The sequence below is a fragment of the Hipposideros armiger genome, unplaced genomic scaffold, assembly GCF_001890085.2.
Source record: "Hipposideros armiger isolate ML-2016 unplaced genomic scaffold, ASM189008v1 scaffold_908, whole genome shotgun sequence".
In the NCBI taxonomy this organism is placed as follows: Eukaryota; Metazoa; Chordata; class Mammalia; order Chiroptera; family Hipposideridae; genus Hipposideros; species Hipposideros armiger.
In genome coordinates, this window is record NW_017732258.1 from 404778 (window position 1) to 425882 (window position 21105).

Sequence of the window (21105 nt, forward strand, 5' to 3'; positions counted from 1 at the left end):
TATTACAATTGTTAATATGTTACTGTCATCCCCCAACCACCACCATTACTACTAAAGCAAAAAGGGCCTACCTCAAATACCTAGAAGCATCTGACAGCACAAAGATTCACCACATGGTACATAGACTAGCCCCCAAACACCTAGAAACACTCTACAACATACAGATTTCCAACCACAACACCCGCACACCCTACAGAGTACAGACAGAACCCTAAACCAGATGCCACTCATGACACACAGAACTGCATCACAGTTAAGAAATTTGTTGTACTATGCACAGCCCTGCTCCATAATACACAGACTCATCCCAGTGTCCAGGCTGCATGCATATCATCTAGCCACACGCCACAAGACAGACTCACAACACCCACACACACCCTACAACTCAGTGATAAGTCCTATATTACATAAATACACCCTACCACACACAAATTTGTGTTGCATGTGTAGATATATCTGCTATTTACAGACATGCTCCAAAATTTGTGCTCCTAAATTTAGAACACTTGAACCATGATACTGACTCATCCTACAACACAGACTCACCCAACAATTAAGGGGTGCTCCACGATGCAGACTTATAACAGTACAAAGGCTCATCCAAGACATCCTAGACATCACCTAGACATGCTCTCCAGTACATAAACTCACTCCAAAACAGCTTAGCCTGCACAGACATACCCTATATGATGCATGGAATTGCATTATAACACAGACTAAACCCACAACATAAGAGGTTGCCCCATAAACTCAGGCTTGCCTCAGGAATACAGAGACTATTGCATGATACATGTCACATCTCCCAAGGCACCTAGAGGTACTTTAATATATACAGAGAAACTTTATCAGCATTGAATAACACACAGCCTCACTGTACAATGCACAAACTTGTCCCCTCTCCAAATGCTCACTTGTCTCCAATGCACAGACATGCGCTACAACACAAAGATACTTCCAATGAGCACAGACAGATCCAAAATGCACAGACATACTTCACACCACACACACACACACACACACACACTATAACACACAGAGACATCCGAAAATGCACAGCTCCCCATGTAACAATTAGCCTCAGAAAACCTGGAGACCCCCTACAACATATACACATTTCCCACAGCACACACGGTTCCCCCACAACTCACAGAATTATATCACAATTTACAAACTTCCTCTATAAAGCACAGACTTGGACACTGATACCCGTACTCACTCCACAAGACACAGAAACATGGCACAATTCAAGGACTAGACTCACAACCAATAAACATACCTTTCAAAATAGTTACTCCTGGAAACACACAAAATTCTCTGACAGCTCACAAAATCACATCACTACACATCTTTCCTTCAAAGCAGAAGATCAATACACAAATTACACAGTTGACCACAATGGAAGTGTCTCAACTTCCAAACTTGATATAAAGCAATGTCCTTTCAACAAAACCCACCCCACAATTGACAGATAAACCCCACAATACTTGGATAAATCTGACAATCCCTAGGTACTCTGCAACCCAAGACATGCCACAACATCTTGATGTACCTCACAAGGCCCAGAGACGTCCTCTTGACATGCACAATATACCCCAAAAACAAAGGGGCAGTCTAATTTGTGGTTAAAAGCTTACATTTAAGATTCAGGCTCTCCGGTTTCAGTCCCACATGCATGATTTACTAATTGTGTGACCTTGGAAAGGTTTCTTAACCTCTCTGTGCCTTATTTTCCTCAGGTATAAATTGAGAATAATAACGGTACTTATTAGGGCTGTTACGAGGAATAAATAAGCAAATGCCTTCGAAAGTGTTTGGAACAGTGCCTGGCACAGAATGAATGTTATCAATGTTAACTGATCTTGTTGTTGTTATTGTTGTTGTTTCTACACATGGAATTGGACCATAACAGGAAAACTCAATCTAAAAGAATTAGAATTAACCCACAACATATAGAGTATACCCCCATAAAGCACAGAATTACATCACAACTCACACTCTCACCACTGTTTCCTTACAATTCCCATGTTGACTGCACTTAGCCCACAGCTCCCAGAAGCATCTACCACACAGAGTCTCTGCATAACACCTAGCAGACTCATCACGCAACACCTAGACACACATTGCAGTGCACAAATATACCTGCGATACAGAAACTCATCCATGCAGACTCATCCCATTCAACTAAATGCACCCTATCCATTATATCATGCTTGACACTACACGTAATCCCCACAGAACACATTGGCCACACAACACAGAAACTCACTTTAAGATCCCTAGAAACAATCCACAACAAACAGACTTCTCCAACACCATCCCTATCACAACCCATGAACATTATCTGTACACCCCAAATCCCCAAAATGCACACAGACTTGCCCTATAATGCAGAGAATCTCTCCACAGGATCCAGACTTGCTCTATCACACACAGGCGCGTCCCATAGCACATGGATTGGCCCATTCCTCACAAGTGCGATCTTCAATATTCAGTCATATGACAAGGCACACATGTCCCATGATGCCTGTCCTAGGCACATAACACATACTCACTGGCTCCACACAATTAAGACTTAACCCAAAACATCGAGAATCAGCCCAGTAAATACCATTTCACAATATCAAGATTTGTCCTACAACATACAAAAAATTCTCCAATACGCAGAGCTGGTACACAGTACCCCAACATGCCCCTACAATGTACAGACTCAACTTCACAGTGCAGACTCCTCCCACAAAGTAGAGAATGGCACCACAACACACCATCTTGCCCTACTGTGCGCATTCTAACCTCACCATATGTAGACACACTACAAGGCACAGGGACCTCCACAACTCACACCTCCCCAGGAACAGAATTATATCACAACGCCCAATAGATATGCAGGGCCCATAGCACTCAAATACAACCTATAACCACAGACTTCTCCCACAATCTTCAGATATGCCCCATAATTCATAGATATCTCCCACAATGCAACTCCGCCTGCATTACCCACACTCACCTCAGAACATCCAGAGTCAACTCGCTGCTCACAGATTACCCCACAACTCACAAATACATTCCACAACACACAGATGTGCCTCTCAAAGTATGAACACAACCGCAACCCACAAGCTCACCCCATAATGCACAGGATAATAACAGTGCCCAGGTATGTTCCACAAAGCCCATACTGCCACACAATGTGCACTCATCACACAGCAAAGCCATACCCCACAATGCCAAGTATAAAACCCAACAAAGCACAGGTAAACCCCACAATGCGAAGACCTTCATGACACAACCATACCACACAACAGACAGACTCTTCTACCATGCACAGGTTGGAATTACAATGTGCAGACTCATGCTATAAACTGATTTGCTCCATGATAGACACAATTGCTCCACGATGAAAATGCTAGAACCACAACACCCAGGCTCACTGCAAAGTATTGTCCCTGCATTTCCCCACCACATAAGAAGCCCTATAATGCATAGCTATGGCCCCCAACTCACAGACTTGCCCATCCACACCTAGATAAACCATACACTGCATAGATGTGCTCCACAATCCAGACAGATCTCAGAATACCTCATATGCAATACAAACACATCTCATAACACACTGAATCCTGCACAATACACAGCCTTATTCCCTGAAGCACTGGTTCACCCCACTCAGTCTGATCTAGCACCACACCCCCTAGACTTGTCCCCAAACACAAAGGCATGTCCTATAATGCACAGATGTGTGCCCCAACATCCATAATCACCCTATAATGCCCAGATTCACTCCACAATACCAAGAAACATATTAATGCACAGACAGAAATGTACAGCACACAGACTTGCCTCAAAAACACATAGCTGTACAACAGTGCACAGACATGCCTTACAACAGAGATGTGCCTCAAACACAGCCTCACCTTGCAGTGCAAACACCTGGCTTACAGGGAAAATAGGAGCACAAAGCACCTAGCCCTGCCCTGCAGCACAGTGACACATCCTACAATGCCCATGCACAACCAACCATACAGATTCACCCCATAGACTAGCTCATTGCACAGCATGCTGAATTGCAAAAATCCCAATGCACAGACACAAATGCACAACTCAGACTGTCCCCAAAACACTGAATCATAACACAAAGCATTGCTATGCCTCACAATGCATAGTATCAAGCCACAATGGGGAGACGCATCTCATGTCACATGACTTTTCCTACAGTGAAGAAACATGCTCCAACATGCATCTCTTCCACCCATGACACAGCCATCTAGACATCCTTTACAATTCCTAGACACAGTGCCAAGACTTCCCACCAATCAGGCCCACACCAAAGCACACAAAACCGTCCCAGAGCATACAGATCCCCCATGCATTGTATAGGGTTGACTCATGACACACAGATGTGCCATACGGTACTGAGTTGACACAAAACACACACACGTCCCTCAGCACAAAGACTGACCCCAAAACACTTGCAGTCAATGACAACACTCAACCTCTCTAGACAAGGTGTGGAATAGCATCACAAGACACAATTCATCCTACAATATAAAGGATGATCCCACAATTCACAGTTACTCCATGTTGCAAAGAGTTGCCCAAGCAGTATACAAACAGGCACTATAACACATAGAAACACCCTACCATGTAGAGACTTTCCCCAGATACAAACTCCTCTCACAATACACAGGATTACATCACAGCATGTCAGCTCACTGTTCAAGACATAAATTAGCCTAACACAATTTTCCCCACATTGCGCTAATGCCGCAAATCCCGGACTTGTACCAAAACACACAGATTTGACCCATAAAGTCTGAAACTCACAACACAACACACACGCTCTAAAAATAGTTGCCAAATCATATTAAAATATAAAAATATGCCCTATAGAAACACCCTCACCAAGCCTATGGTTGCCCTGCCATGGGTAGAAAGGAAAGCAGCACTCAAACTGAGCTCACAAGTGTTTTTAGTTGCAGAATTGCATCATAACTCACAACCATGACCAACAACTCACAGCCCTACCCCAGAGAGCAAAGATTCACCCCACCCCACACTTACCACCAAACACTTACACTCAGCCCGAAATGCACAAACCCACCCTGCATCTAACATAACAAATTTACTGTCACTTAGAATCCATTCACAACTCATATTTGTCCCACAATACCCAGACACACATTACAATGTACAGTCAACAATCACAACTGAGAGTCTCCCAAAACAATGCACAGAATCCAGAAACACCAGAGTTCTCCCTCAATGTCCAGATTCCCCTCATAGCACCCCAAATTGCATAAAAACACATACCCATTCCAAAACGGACTGCTTCTCCCACAAACCCTTGTATACATCCTACCATACACAATTATGCCTCATAAGATATAGACTCCCTAGGAACACACAGCATAGCATAACAACTTATGAACATTTCTAAAAACATGCACTCCATAAGGAATGGACCCCTCCATAACATCCTGTCACATCCTTAAATGTGTAGACACACCCCCTCCCCCACCAGCATAGTCTTGTCCAGTAGCTCTAAAACATGCCACAGAAAATAGATTTGCCCCACAACATGTAGGATTTTACACAATTTCCAAATTCATCGTACAATTCACAGACTTTCAGCCCTACACACAGTGTTATCTCACAATGCAGAGACTCACCCACAAAGCAAATAATTTACCCATAGTGCTCCACAAGCACCAGATATGCCCCCAAATACACAGATGTATACCATAGCACCAAGAAACACTCCACAACATGCATACAAGCCTCACAATGCCCACTCTCCCATAACTCCCACACTCACCTCCCAATACCTAGACCAACTTATGATGTCACACACATTCCATGATGCAAGACTCCCGCCACAGCCCATGGAATCACATCGCAATGCACAAATTGACCTCGCAATGCAAAAATTCTCCCAAAAATGCCAAGACTTGCCTCATAAGGCATCTGATATTACTGTAACACCTAGATTTGCCTCAAAACTCAGTCTTGTACTATAATACTACAGAAATGCCTCATAATACAATGAACAGACTTGCCCCACAATGCCCAGACCCTGTAACACCAAGACATGCCCTCTAACACAGAGGTAAGTTCCACAATGCAAAAATTTCCCAAGAATGCACAGCCTTGCTCTACACCATAAATTTACCCAAGTATGGTAAAAATAGACCACAAACATCCAGCCACTCCCAAATTCACAGTCTTGCCGCAAAACACTTAAGATATGTCTTACAATGCACAAACTAGCTCCATAATACCTAGATACAGATAAACTCACGATGGACAGATGTACCCTATGACACACAAGTGTCTTCCATAACCATAAAATTGCATTCTGATGCACCCCCAAAACACACACACTCTCTCCACAAGGCAAATACCCAAAACAAAAACATATCTTCCCAACCTCCAGAATTGCTCTAGGGCAAACAGACTTGCCACACAGTATGAAGGCATACTCCATATTGTACAGTTATGCTCCTCACCAGATATGCATTACAACACAGCCTCACCCCACAAGGCACCCTTGACCCACAACCTAGACACAGTCTATAGTGCACATACTCATCCCCACAACGCCTTGGAAAAAAACTCCAATGAAAAGTTGTGTCCTACAATGTCCAAAATATGTTGAAAATGTACAGACACCCCCACAGTCCCAGAATAGCTACATCATGCTCAGTCTTTCTCCAAATGCAAATTCACTCCAAAACACCTAGAATCAAATCACAACATTACAAATTCAACCCATATAAGGCTCTCCCTACAATGCACTGACATTCCCCTCAACAATCAGACTCTCCTACCTGCACACAAATCTCATTACAACCTCACATCATCCCACAAAACCAATACATGACCCACAGTACTACAGGCAAGCCTCATGATGTACAGACTTGCCCCACACTACTGAGATATATACCCCATGCTGCACAGACATGCCCTACCACACCAACTCACCCCACAAAAATCATCACCCAACATAAAGATCCCAAACTCAAGGCATGCTCGGTTACACACTGGCATACCCCATAACACCCAGAATTACACTATAAGGCAGATACGTCTTGTGGCACACACAGTAGTCCTGCAGCACAAACACAAACTCCCCCATACCCAGACTTGTCCCTAATAACTCACACTCTCTTGATAACACCAGGACATACCCAATACCATATCCAGAATTAGACTTTCTCAATCAGACTTACCCCATAATGCAAAACACTGGACCACAACCTCCAGAAATGGCATACTATGTACTGATACAACCCTATGCCCAATAGACTCCCCCCTTTAAAAAACCCACATAGATTTCCCATAAGGCACAGACATACCCTAAAATGCAAAGACTGGCCTTATGCCACAACAATTTACTAGAGAACGTGTAGAATCAACCAGTGAAACACAGTCTTATCCCATTACTCCAAGATGTATCCCACAATGTACAGGCTGTGAGATATAGGCCACAACACCTAACAATGCCCTACAATGTGAGGTAATGTTCCCTAGTCCCTAGATTTCCTGGACAGTATATCCAAAAAATCATAGTCATAAAATTCCCAACATCCAGAATCACTCCTACAAAGCACAGTTACTTCAAACCAGATGCTCAGGACCCACAGAGCCCATCCATCATTCATGGATACAATCCCAAACACAGCTTCACCTCACACCCCCTAGCTATGCCTCCCTAAATGTAGAGAACAACCTCATAGTGCACACAGTGCATGACTCATACTGCTCACAGTCTGACACCACAGTAAACTCATTTACTGGACCTACAAATTACACTTCCCTCAACCCATATACGCACCCCAGAACACATAGACCCACCTTTCAGACAGACCACCCCACAAAATGAGACTTGTCATCCCAAAACACACAGAATCAACCCACAAGACAGACCTCCCATGTAACAAAAAGATTTTTTCCACCACACTCAGATTCACCTCCCTCTCCTGAGTCACCCCACAACACCTAACCTCACACTATAACACCAGGACATGCCACCTAACCCAGAAACTAGCCCCAGAAGACTCAGACATGCCCCCACAGTTCTCACAGACTCGTACTGCAACATAGAGAACAGCCATGCACATAGAGACATAATCCACACATTCACCCTGCAACACCCAGATTTGCCCCAAACTTTAGACACCCTTAATAATACCCAGGCTCCCTCCACAAAATTCAGAAAGCCTCAGAGCATCAAGAAAAGCAACACAATATGTATGCTCACTCTAGAACATTCAGCTTCACTTCTGGAGGCCCACACCCACTGTATCACATTTAATCCTCAACAACATGTTAGAGTTTGGCAAGTGACTTCACTCTTTTGATTCTGTCTACCCGTTTGTAAACATGCTGAAATACTTCCTTGTAGGCCAACCCAAGAATTAACCGAGACGATTTCAGGAAAGAAGCAAGGTTCAGAACGCAGTCTTTGGAGGTAGACGTGCCTGCTCCCCGTCTCAGCTCCCCCACTTCCTGGAGCTGGAGCCTGGGCACATTCGATGGTAGAAATAGTCAGTGGTAGAGTAGAAGGAATATGGATTTGGTGTCAGTTGGGCCTGGTTTTGAATCCTGCTTCTGCCACTGATTGGCCACAGAACCCACACAATGCACTCTCATTCTCTGATCCTAGTCCTCATTGATAAACTGGTTCCTGCCTCCTAGGCTGTCATAAGAATTAAGTAACACCAGGTATCTTAATCTGAATTTCTAGCCAAAGAAAAGAAGTAGAATGGAGAAGAAGGTAGGAGTAACTTTGGAGCCCTGTATAATAGGCACGCCCAGGGGAGCAGAAGGTGGGCTGGGGACTGTGCAGTGTGGGTTTTGAACAGCCAGGAGGCAGCATGTGGGCCCTGCCTGGGGCCACAGTTGGGAAGGAAGATAGGTACTTGCCAGGGTCTCCGACAGAAATGCCCCTGATAGCAGTGGGATTTGAAGATCCAACCAGCCACCTGCTTTTTGTCTTCAGGTTATAAAAAGCCTGTGTTACTAGACCATAGGTACGATCTTCAAGAATCAACATTTTTCAAAGGAAACTGTCTTTTTGTATTTATTTTCTTGCCTACTTCTAGTAGGAAGAAAATCTTGAGCCCCTTCTGCTGTCTGTATCGTAGAAAAGCAGGTGTGGAAATGACCAGAAAAGTCCTTCCAGAAAAAAGTGCTCACAACCTACACATACACATATTCATCATAGACAAGTACGTGTACAACAGAACACACACACACACACACACACACATACAGTGTCACAGATGTTTACACTGATGTAGACCTACAGGTGTGTACTAATCCCACAGACCATACATGCTTTTTTTTTTTTAATTGAGGAACAGTATGTTTTTCCAGGACCCATCAGCTCCAGGTAATTGTTTCAATCTAGTTGTGGAGGATGCAGCTCAGTGGCCCATGTGGGGATCGAACCTGCAACCTTGGTGTTATGAGCACTGCTCTAACTAACTGTGCTAACCAGCCACCCCCACACCATACATTCTTAAAGCCTTGGCCAGACATATGTTTGCACAAATATGAACATAAAACACAGATTCCCAACAGGGGTCATCTCATGTCTACACAAATACACATATGCATACACACAAATGCCTACAGTTCTGTGTGTCGGCACAGAGTAACATATAGTCATAGATATATACTCCACGCTTGCACAGACCCAGAGAAGCACACAGAAATGTACATATGCCATCCAGACAATGTGTTTGCTGATCCATAACCTCAAAGATGCAAAAACACAGATACACACATATACACACATACGAAAACACATAGATGTTTCTGGAGGCTCATGAGGCACAGACACATTCTGAGACACCCCCAGACGTTTATGCAGAAATGTAGACAAGCAGACCCGAACCCACACAGGCACATGTGAGCACACACCCATCTGCATGCATAAAGTCATTCATATGCAGACACGGGTATATGTGTTTTTACTGAGGCATAGAGACATGGAGACATTTACACAAGTGCTGAAACACAGATATGTTCATAGGTAGATACATGTGTTTGAAACATGTACTTACTGGCATTTTCATGCTCACAGGGTCACATCCATATATACACACATAGCTGTTATTCACACACACATGCTTAAACATGCTCATGTGTGTGCATGCAACATAAGTGCATGTGTAAATGCACATGGGGCACACATGGGAGTATTCATGCATATGGATGTACCTATGGAAATGCACAAACATGAAAGGGTGTACACATAAAGGTACTTGTACATGGAGACATATACATGCACACATAAACAAAACAGAGATGGATCCAAAAAGAGATCTGTACATGTATATATCATACAGACAGTGGTATATACATTTAGAGAGAGATGCTTTCATATACAGAGAGATATGCATTACAGATAGATAGATAGATAGATGATAGATAGACAGATGATAGATAGATAGATTTAGCAGAGACACTTTCATATGCAGAAGTACATATGTACACATAGAGGCACAGATCTGAAGACCCACATGAAGAAACACATGGGCAAGCACATCTGCACTCACACACAGATGTACTCAGATATACGAAAGGAGCATGTAAAATCACATATGTGTGCAGAAACACAGGTAAATTCACAGACACAGGCGTGTACACGGAGACAGGCGTACACGGAGCCACACCCACACAGGCTCATAAAGAGATGGCTTGTGCAGATGTATGCAGAAACATATATACAGATTTACACACATACAGACATTCCATACAGATGTACAGATAGATGTTGAGACCCACAGACACATACCTGAACAAACACAGAGCACACAGATACACGCAGAAGCATGCATGCTCATTGACCTGTGCATGCCGACAAAGAAATGTGCACCCACATTAGCAGAGCCCAGCACACCTTCACGCACAGACACTTGCACAGACACGTGTGTATAGTCATCCATATGCGTGCAAACACACATGCATACCTCAGAGGCATGCACAAACACAGGGACAGAGGCACACTGTGTACACAGGCATACAAAGTTCCCATGCATATGGAGTCCTTGCATGCACACAGCAACATAAACACCTACACATGGACACACAGGTGCACACACCCGGTCATCCCAAGAAACTTATTGTTGTGCAGACAGACGTATTGCAGATGCACACACAGTGCCCCCATAGACATGCAGATGCTCATCCAGACACATGCATGCAAACAGAGGCAGATGAACACCGAGGCATGTACATATGATATAGAAGGACCTAGACACAGATAAAGGGGCTTACAGGCAAGAATGTACAGGTACACATGGACTCACACTCATACACACACACATACCATATACACACAGACACGTAGACATGCAGAGAACCACACAGATGAATATTTGCAAGCAGTCAACGTAAGGAATAAATGTGTCCACACAGATATAGATGCTGTCTTATACACATAGACTCACACAGATATATATATATGTAGATATATATATATATATATATGTATATGTATATATATATACACACATATATATGTATATATACACACATAAGGATAGAGGTACAGCCCCACAGACTTACATATGTGCTCATATACATGGATACTGCCCCCCCAATGACAAGATTCCCCCCACTCAGATGGTGACACACTCCAAACACCCCTTACAGGCACATGCACACAGAGTTCTATAAATGCACTTGCACATACGGACAAATAAATGCACACTCAGGTGCCAGGTGTATGCCCCCCCAATACACAAGCACACAACATCCTCAGTGTATAAGAGACATACACATATATCTACAGACAATGCAAACTGAAACACTAAAAAATACAGACATTCACAGCACTCAAATGCACAGAGATGTACCCTCACATGTCAACCTATACACCCATTGGCACGCGCACACACACACACACACACACACACACACACACAGTGGTGTACAAATGTACTCCTATGCCCATATGGCACTCAGTCCTAAGTGTACATCACATGTGAATACACACACACGTATACATCTGTCAACATAGGCATATAGGTGCAGACGTGGACTTAATCATGCTACAAATGGAAACGCAGACAGACTCATGCAGATTTATACAGATGGAAACAGAGACTCAACCACATATAAAAGGATGTGCAAATAAATACTTATCCAAAGGAGGTGGTGACCTTTTTGTTTTGAAATTTTATAGGGGGAACAGTGTGTTTTTCCAGGACCCATCAGCTCCAAGTCAAGTAGTTGTTTCAATCTAGTTGTGGAGGATGCAGCGCCCGTGGCCCATGCAGGAATTGAACCGGCAACCTTGGTGTTATAAACCTGCACTCTAACCACCTGAGCTAACTGGCTGCTCTGGAGGTGGTGACTTTTAATGTACCTATTTCTTAGCCTCTTAAAGAGATAATGAAAATTATTGAGCTCCCTTTGATGACTATACCATGTAAAAGCAGATGTGGAAATTATCAGAGAGATCTCTGAAAGATCTGGAGTGCACATGTGTGCGTGTGCACACACACACACACACACATTTCCACAGGCACAAAATCACAGGCATAGAATCACAGGAAAGCACAGAAATATAAACATGCATAGCCAAATATAGAAAGATACACACAAACACACACACACAGACACACACACACACACACTGAAACATCACACAGTGTAATATTTAAGGGTATGGCTACTGGATTTGAAAACAAACTAAATCAAACCTGTGTTTGCAGCCCAGCTCCAGCACTTACTAGCTGTATAATTTGGGGCCATTTTTCTGCTTTCTCACCTGTAACATGGAGCTACTATTACAACTATTACATTTGAAGATACAGTGAAATGAAAGGTTTAGACTCGTATTTGAAATGTTTTAGATGCTGCTGCTGCTGCTGCTTTTGATTTTGCTAGAGCTGAAGTTCTTAGGTGGATAGGGTTTGGGTTTTGTGGTCAAGTGCATGTTTATATCATAGAGATGTATTAATTAACATTATTCGTAAATGGTATTAATGAAGAATAGTTACCTTCACAGACAAAACCCTTTCTGAAATTTTATGTCCCCAGCAAATGGAAAGACCTAAATCAAATATTTCCTGTTATTGTTGTTTGTTGTGATTGTCACTGTTATTCGTATCCCTTTCCTTTTTGCAGGAGGAGATGGCAGATTGGAGCGAGCCCCAGGAAGAGGGGAAAGAGGGCTTCCCTCCAGGTGCACATGTGCCACCTAGTGACCATATTGAGTAAGTACCGTATTTGTGGATTGTTCAGAAACATTCCTAAAATTTCACCCATTGCAAAGTTGAATATCCTCCCTGGCGAATAAGCTAGGATACATAAAGTTATAGTGGTTTCAGCTATATTCAGAAATTAAAACGTTATAAAATAAAAAGAAACCTACCTTCTTAAATTTCTTTCCACTCTGCTCAGTTTTCCTCTAGACTTTATTGAGACTGTTCTACAGCAGTGGTCTTCAAACTTCCTAATTATAGGCCACCAAAAATAATTTTGAAAAACTATCTACCCCATCATATATCTTTAAGTTAACATTTGAAATTTCTCATCAGAAGTTTAATTATTTGAAGAGTTATTTTCAGCATGTAATAAATACTTATGCTTTTAATAACATGATTTAATTACATTTTTTGCATGACTCAGTAAACTAAAAGTACTATAGTAACTTGATACTCATCATTGTTGATTTGAAAGCAAGCAAAGAACCATGCACAGACAGAAATTTTACATGATTTTATTACCTCCTTGAAATCACCATTTCATTCAACTTTTCTCATATAATTTATCCTAACGTAATATGTTTTTATGTTTAAAGGCCTCTTATTTTCACTCTACTATACATCTCTGCAAAAAGCATATATGGACTGAAATAAATTTCCCTATAACTTTAAGCCTCTAAGTATTAAAATTTTTATCATTAAATTACTAGTAGTGTACAGCTTATCAGGCCAGTGTAAAATATTACACATTTTGATAAGTAATTATTAAAAATAAAAACTAGAATTTGGTTTGAAATGCATCTCTTAAGTAAATATGATTATTTTTCCCCAAATTAGTTCATGACTCTGAGGATGACTGTTAGTTCTAGTGAGAGAGAGTGCATTATCATTTTTTCCTATTTTTCACTTTTATAGATATAAGAACTCAGAAAACTTTGTTCCCATAAATAAGCAGAAGGGAATGGAATAAGTGTCCACATCATGGGTCAAAAATCACACGTGACCTCTCATCAAAGATAATTTTTAATGATTTAAAATAGTTTTAATTAAAAATTTTAATTTTTAACGGACAACTTGATGCGGCCTATCTTTCATAGTGTGAAAGCAAAGAAGCCTTGATTTACGAAAGGATTTGTTGCCGAATCATTTTTTCTGATTTTCTGAAAAGTTTACCAAAATGATCTTACCAAGATTTAACAAATGACTATTATATCTGTCATACTTTCATTTTGAGGCATTATTTTAAATCCAATGTACTCACAAAGGTTGAGAAAATCAAAATACTGAGATCAATATGTCTTAGTCAATACAATAATTTTGATAAAATGCCTTTAATTCATTATATCCTTTAAATATAAAACTTTGAGGTTGCAGACTTGGATCATGAATTTCATAGAAAATATTTATAATATAACTTAATTGGCAAAGGCAGTGTTCATATGGAAATAATCAGCCAAATCAGCTTTATCTTCAGAAAAAGTGTCTGACTTCATTTTTCAATGGAAATAAAATGAATTAATATGCATTCTGAGGAGTAATATTAAAACCACAGAGAAATCAACTATAGGGCACTTCTTGTTAAATATTTTACTAACAAGCTACATAGAATGTTAAAGTGATAATAAGATTTATATCCGCTTCAAAATAACTTAAGAAATTCAATAATCATTTTCTTTATCATACATAATTTTAAATTAAACAATGTAGTATGTAGCTAACATTATAAATCATGTATGAAACAAGAAATCTGATGGCAGGCATAATTTCCTTTGGTAAACACATATGCATTGTTGTTTAGAATTAGTATTGGGTTTCTGGAAATAATTAAGAATCATGTGTGAAAAATTTAAAATCCATTAATGTTATTAGATCACAGAATCAAACTTTTAATCATATTTTATGAAAGAGAAAAGTATATTTAGCTAAAAAATAATTGGCTTAGCTACCATCATATTTTATTTTTGATAATAGGAAGTAGAAAATATGTAATTATTTATAAAATGAAATGAAAATTAACTTTAACTAGACAAGCTATTCCAAGAGACAATCTGAGAAAACAGGTTTTAACAAGTTTAAAGAATGATGTACCTTATCTGAAAGAAATCACATACAATTTCTGTGCATAAGTTTTACCAGTGTAAACACTTTGTAATACAGGAAAACACTCCAGTTAAAAGAATCAGAATCAACTGTATATACTGCTATTAGTTAGGAGGTGCTATTCTTTTTAGCAATGACACATTTAAGTGATTACTATTGAGAATGGCTGCAAAACAATGCTTAATTTTAAGCAAGTGGAAAAAAAGTTGTTCTTAGGCAGATCAATTGTAGTCAAGAATACACATACAAATTGAGAATCTGAGAGTAGATTTCCTGCAAACTCTCCATGCTAGCATACTTCTTGAAAAGAATTCATGTACTAATAGTCTAGTTTGAAGACCATTGCTCTAAACTGTCTTCTGCAGGATTGCTCCAGAGAAATATATTGTCATTGTTGGAATAACCAATTTATTGTGGTTCTCATTCACAAAAATGCAGTAGAAGTCGCTGCCAAATGCTTCTATGACTGATTGTGTTTGAGCAAAATATTCTGGAAGGGATTATTTTGTTTTGCTGATAAATGTAGGTATCAACTAGACCTACGTTGTCTAGTATGGGAGCCACTAACCCCATGTGGCTTGTGTGGACTGTGATATACCAGAAGTGTAAAATACAATACATGCCAGATTTCAAATACCAGGCCAACATCAACAAAATATTTCATTAATATGTTTATGTCAATTACATGTTGAAATGATAATATTTTGGATATACTGAGTTAAGTAACACGCCCTTGAAATTAATTTCACCTGCTTTTTAAACTTTTTAAAATGTTGCAACATGAAAATTACAATTACATATGTGACTTGCATTATATGTATTATATGATAGTGCTGCTCTAGAGCTTATATTAGAATTCTCTAACTTCCTCTAAAAACATGACTACAGGAAAAAATGATTTTTCCACTACTCTCGTCCAGTAAGTATATAGGTATTCTGATGTACAATAGTACCTTTGGCTAGTGTTTGAGTTTCCAGGTTGGGGAATTTCTAGTTGTAAGTAGGGAAAAGTAAAAAAAAAACAAAAAAATAAAACAGCAGTATTTTATCAAAATATTTTAAAAACAGGCTTTTATTAACACCTAGAAATTTTTCCAATATGAAAACTTTGGATGCCTCCTTGGTGGGTACAAGTAAAACTTTTCAAACTCTTCCAAAATGTCAGTGGCAGATATTGCATTCTATGGAAGAGACGAAGTGTTTCATCATAGTTGGGATGCTTTTTATGTAACACTAAGAAAGAAATAAAAAAACTTCTGAATAAACTATGATGTAATGCTTTCATATCCATAGAATATTTTTTAAGGTTTTATTGGGGAATCGAGGGAAGGGGAACAGACAAGTTGCTGTCGTTTGGTTCTTCAGTCTAGTTGTGGAGGATGTTGCTTCACTGGCCCAAGTTGGCACCATCATTACGCTCTTCCCGGGTGAGGCAGATCAGNAGCCGCTCATGCTGGCTGCCGGCCACACACGGTAGCTTATGGCAGTCCACTGCAGCAGGGGCTGCAGCCTATGCCATCGCCGGTGACTCACGGCAGCCCAGCTCCAGGTCGAGCTGTTGTTCACCATCTTAGCTGTAGAGGGCAGTGTCACTGGCCCTCATGTGGGATGCAAACCGAGGCCCTGCTGCTCAGAGCTGGCATCCCAAGCCAGCTCTTAACCAACGCGCTACTTGGCTGGCCCATAGAATTTTAATTTTATACTTATTGAAAGAGCTTTTTTGGCTTATTTAGACATATATTTTTATCATACTCGTACATCATGATACTATAATAGCCACAATCAAGTGTGAGTGCACACAGGCAATAAAAGCCCCCCTTTCAAATGCCTCCTGGCTGACAGCAATTGTAGAATGCCCTTGATTAAAAGGTGCATTCTGATTTCAGAGATGTGAAAATGTGAAGAAAATAAGCATCTTAGAATTAGTTAAATATGGTAAGTCATTTGACAAGAAAAAAGCGTGATGGAGGGCCAAAAGCCAACTCCAAGACAGCAGTCTAGTAAAAACACTTTTCTGTGTATTATTGTATTTACAGAAAAGATGGCTCTCATTTAAAAATGGATCGTAGTGCATTGAAATAACATTACATGATATATTTTGTCACAATTGTTTGATGGTTTTCTCAGCATCCTTTTATTTGTTTCCTGGCTTGGAAGTAGGAGGGCTAGGGAAGAATCATGATGGGTGGGGCTATGACCGGGGACAGACTGGATATCTCTAGACTGAAAATGCCTAGCATGTCTGTTGTAAGAACCACTTAGCACAACCTTGTGTGAGGCTGTGCCTTCAATGGCACTGTTTGTTCTTTGTAAGTGGGGCTAACAGAGGGAGCCTTTCTCCTTGTCATGGCTTAGTTTAGTTTTCACATATTCAATGTATCCTTTCTTGCCTGAAGGACCTCAGTGAGGGAGGAATGGTGATTGAGCTGCTTTCTTAGTTTGTGTTGAATATAGTATTCGAGAGGGTCAGCAAGATGAATCACAGCTCCCCAGGAAGTACATCATCTCAAGAATCAAGGGGGAAAAAAACAAACTCTAGATTTGTCCTCCAGGAACTGTGGCATATTTAGGATTGTAATGATACTCTTGATGGTATAAGAATTTACAAGAGGTAACAAAACCAACGGTTTCATGAAATGAGAAGAAGAGAACCAATCACATGTTCCCTCCCTTGTCCCTACAGCTAAACATTATACTAAAACTTAAGTGTCTCTTGAGGACTCAAAAGCAGGGCCAGCTTAATGGGCTGTGACCTGCGCAGTCTGATAGGGCCCTATGCTTAGAAGGGTTCCATGCTTGATTTAATGCTCTGCTGTCATGGTCTTGACGTTCTTAATTTTTGAAAAGAGTGCCCACATTTTCATTCTCCATTGGGCCCCACAAATTAGGTAGTTGATCCCATTCAAAAGGAGATACTTGCCAGAGAATTATGAACTGAAGTTGCAAAATTAAATGAGAAGCATTGCTTTTCTAATGTGCACTGAACTCTGTCAGTACTCATAAACATAGTATTCATAAGCTACTATTGCTGGTGGTGTTGTTGTTAGGAAGAATAGTTGTAGAAGTAGTAGTATTACTCAGCAGTACTTTATATTGACTCCCCCATTTATTCATATGACCTGGGGCATCTTCTGTGTCTCTATTTTCTCATCTGTAAAATGGCAGTGACATTACACCTGCCCTCTTTAACCCCAGATAAGGCTAATTGTTAGAATCAGATTGGAAATGCTCATGAAAATACTTGTGATCTGTAAAGGTTGAAACAGTGGGAAAAGATTATTTATTCCCCTACCCAGTGTGGAGTCTGGGCAGCAATCACCTGCCAGGGTCCTGGGGGCCTGAGTTGGGGTCAGCAATGAGGCTCCTCTGCCCTGTGACTGTAAAGCACGTATCCAGGGGATCCTAGAGCCAGAAAATCAGTGCCTCTGAAATCTCAAGAGCCCCATGGGTGCATCTCACTGCTGTCAAAAGGGCTGGGTCAATGCACTTGGATGGAAACCAAAGATGCGCAGACAGGGCTAGAGGGTTGAGAAGAGGAACTGTATCCTGAAAAGGTCCTCTGAGCCCCTGGGGCATAGTCACAAGGGCTTTTTCTAGGGTGCCTGCAGTGTTGGGGAGGGAATGGCTAAGGGTGCCACTCACCTCGGATTGCCACAGAAGTTCTCTCATTGCCCAAAATGGAATTGATGTAGGATTTGTGTGTGTGTGTGTGTGTGTGTGTGTGTGTGTGTGTGTGTGTATGTCTGTTTACATGCTGGGATTCGTGGTCTCGTAGCACTGAAGAATGGAGACAGGGACCAGAGAGGTAAAGTTTGTAACAGAGGAGTTTATTAGAGTAGGAAGTAACAGCTCTCAAAATGAAAGGGGGCCCCTACTGGGGTGCCCACTAGTTAGGGCAAAAGCTTTGATTGTTATACCCTTTGTATGTCTGGGCAGGGGGGCTGCCTCTTGGCATTGTTATCAGATTTACATTGTCACTTAGCCAGGAGGAGGCGTTTTCTCGAAACTGTCTAGTTTCCTTAGAGCTTAATCAGCTTAATCAATGTCTCTGCTCTGAGAGGAGCATGTTAGCTGGATACCGGCTTTGAAGAAAGGACTCCTGACAGTCTTATGTTATGTTAAATAACTTCTTTGAAGATATGCATTCTACCTGGGGATCCCTGACTTGGAAAAAGAGGCCTTCTTCCTCCCCCACCTGAATTTGTCACTGATGGGTCCTGTCACTTAAACCTGTCTGTCAGCTAATTAAATTATTTCCCTGGCTTTGTTATGGTTTCCACCCTGATTTCCTCTACCTTGGCAATTTCCGTGACTGCTTATAATTTTCCTATCTCAATCCCTCCTTTGATGAGGTAACCCTAACTGCTGTTAGGGAAATGGGGTGAAGACCACTCTGGCTGCTTCCTGCTGAGGAGGGACAAAGTATGAACCCGCAATTAGGGCTAGTCCAGAGGGGGTCTAATGGTCCACGGTAGATGAGCGAATCTAGGTGAAGTTGTTGTGGTCGTGTAGGCCGTGGTTGTCAGCCAGTGGGTGGTCTGTAAGCAGAGATGGATTTTAGGCAGCAGTTTGAGGTAATCCCTATAAAAACAAATAAAAGAAAAATGAGAAATGATTCCCTAAATCCTGTTAGACTGGGAAACCAGGATGTAGGGAAGGAAAAATCTAGGCTGAAGAATCCTGTTCTTTGTCTGATGTTAGAAACTATGTTATGAATCTGTTGAACTTTATTTTTTATTAACTGTGAGTTATTAGACAGGTTGAAACAACATATTCCATTAAAATTTTACATCCTTGATTATGTTTGACGAGTAGATAGTCTATAGCAGCTCTAGTGTTTGGGTGAGAGCTATTAGCTCAGCCAGTTTTGACCTGGCCCCAAATGGGAGGCTTGTATTTTTTATGATATCATGTAAAGTAACTACAGAGCTCCCATCATTGAAGAGTGTCCCATCTGGGTTGTCTAGGGGTATTTTTGTAAATTTGCTCCAGTGGCAGAGGTTTGCAGTAAAACCTGATGGCTTAAGAGGCAACTGTCTGTAAGCCAATGACTAGTATTTAGCATTTAAGTCCTTGGTGGTGTGGGGCGAAAACTGTTAAGTCTTGTCCCATCGTAAGCTTAGTGGCTTCAGGAACTAAGAGAGCAGCTTCTACAACAGCTCTGAAGCAAGCTGACAAGCTGCGTGCTGTGAGGTCCAGCTCCCCACCTAGATAGCCCACCGGCTGCTGTGAGGGACCTCTGGGCTGTGCCAAAACTCCAAAGCCATTCCCTCCCTCTCTGTCACACATAAATGAAAGGATTTTTCAGTGGGAAAGAAAGCACTGGCTTCAGGGATGGGACTCAAAGCCTATTTATCTTAACCTCAGGTAACATTTGTTTACCCTCCAGGAGTTAGGTTTTCTGATGGCTCACAGGAGTAGGAGTGACAGCCTGCCTTTTTGGGGAGTCCTGTGGAGACTTGAATGAAATGAGTTTAATTCGAGGGACATAGATCCAGCTACTGACTCTCTGAAGCCCAAAAACCATTGGGGTGTTTACTTTTCACTTTAGAACTTGGTTTCCTAGATTTTTTTAAGTGACTGTTGAAACTTTTCCAAGCTAACGACATAGGAGATAACAGAATTGAGGTTAGGATCTAAAGCAATGGACAGTATAGTTTTTGTGGTTTTTAAAAAAGATTTTATTGGGGAATGGAGGAGGGGAACAGCGTTGGGGAATCAGGGAAGGGGAACAGACAAGTTGCTGTCCTTTTGTTCTTCAGTCTAGTTGTGGAGGATGTTGCTT

The 21105-nt window shown here is 41.2% G+C and overlaps 1 long non-coding RNA gene across 11 annotated transcripts in view; it reads left to right on the forward strand.

The window, feature by feature from the left end:
- Nucleotides 1-21105, forward strand: part of LOC109375174 (uncharacterized) — a 52388-nt gene that overhangs the window by 6879 nt on the left and 24404 nt on the right. For all 11 annotated transcript variants that reach the window (XR_002122518.1, XR_002122524.1, XR_002122528.1 and 8 more), the window contains one exon: nucleotides 13141-13229. This is a non-coding gene — a long non-coding RNA (uncharacterized LOC109375174). The remainder of the gene's footprint in view (nucleotides 1-13140; nucleotides 13230-21105) is intronic.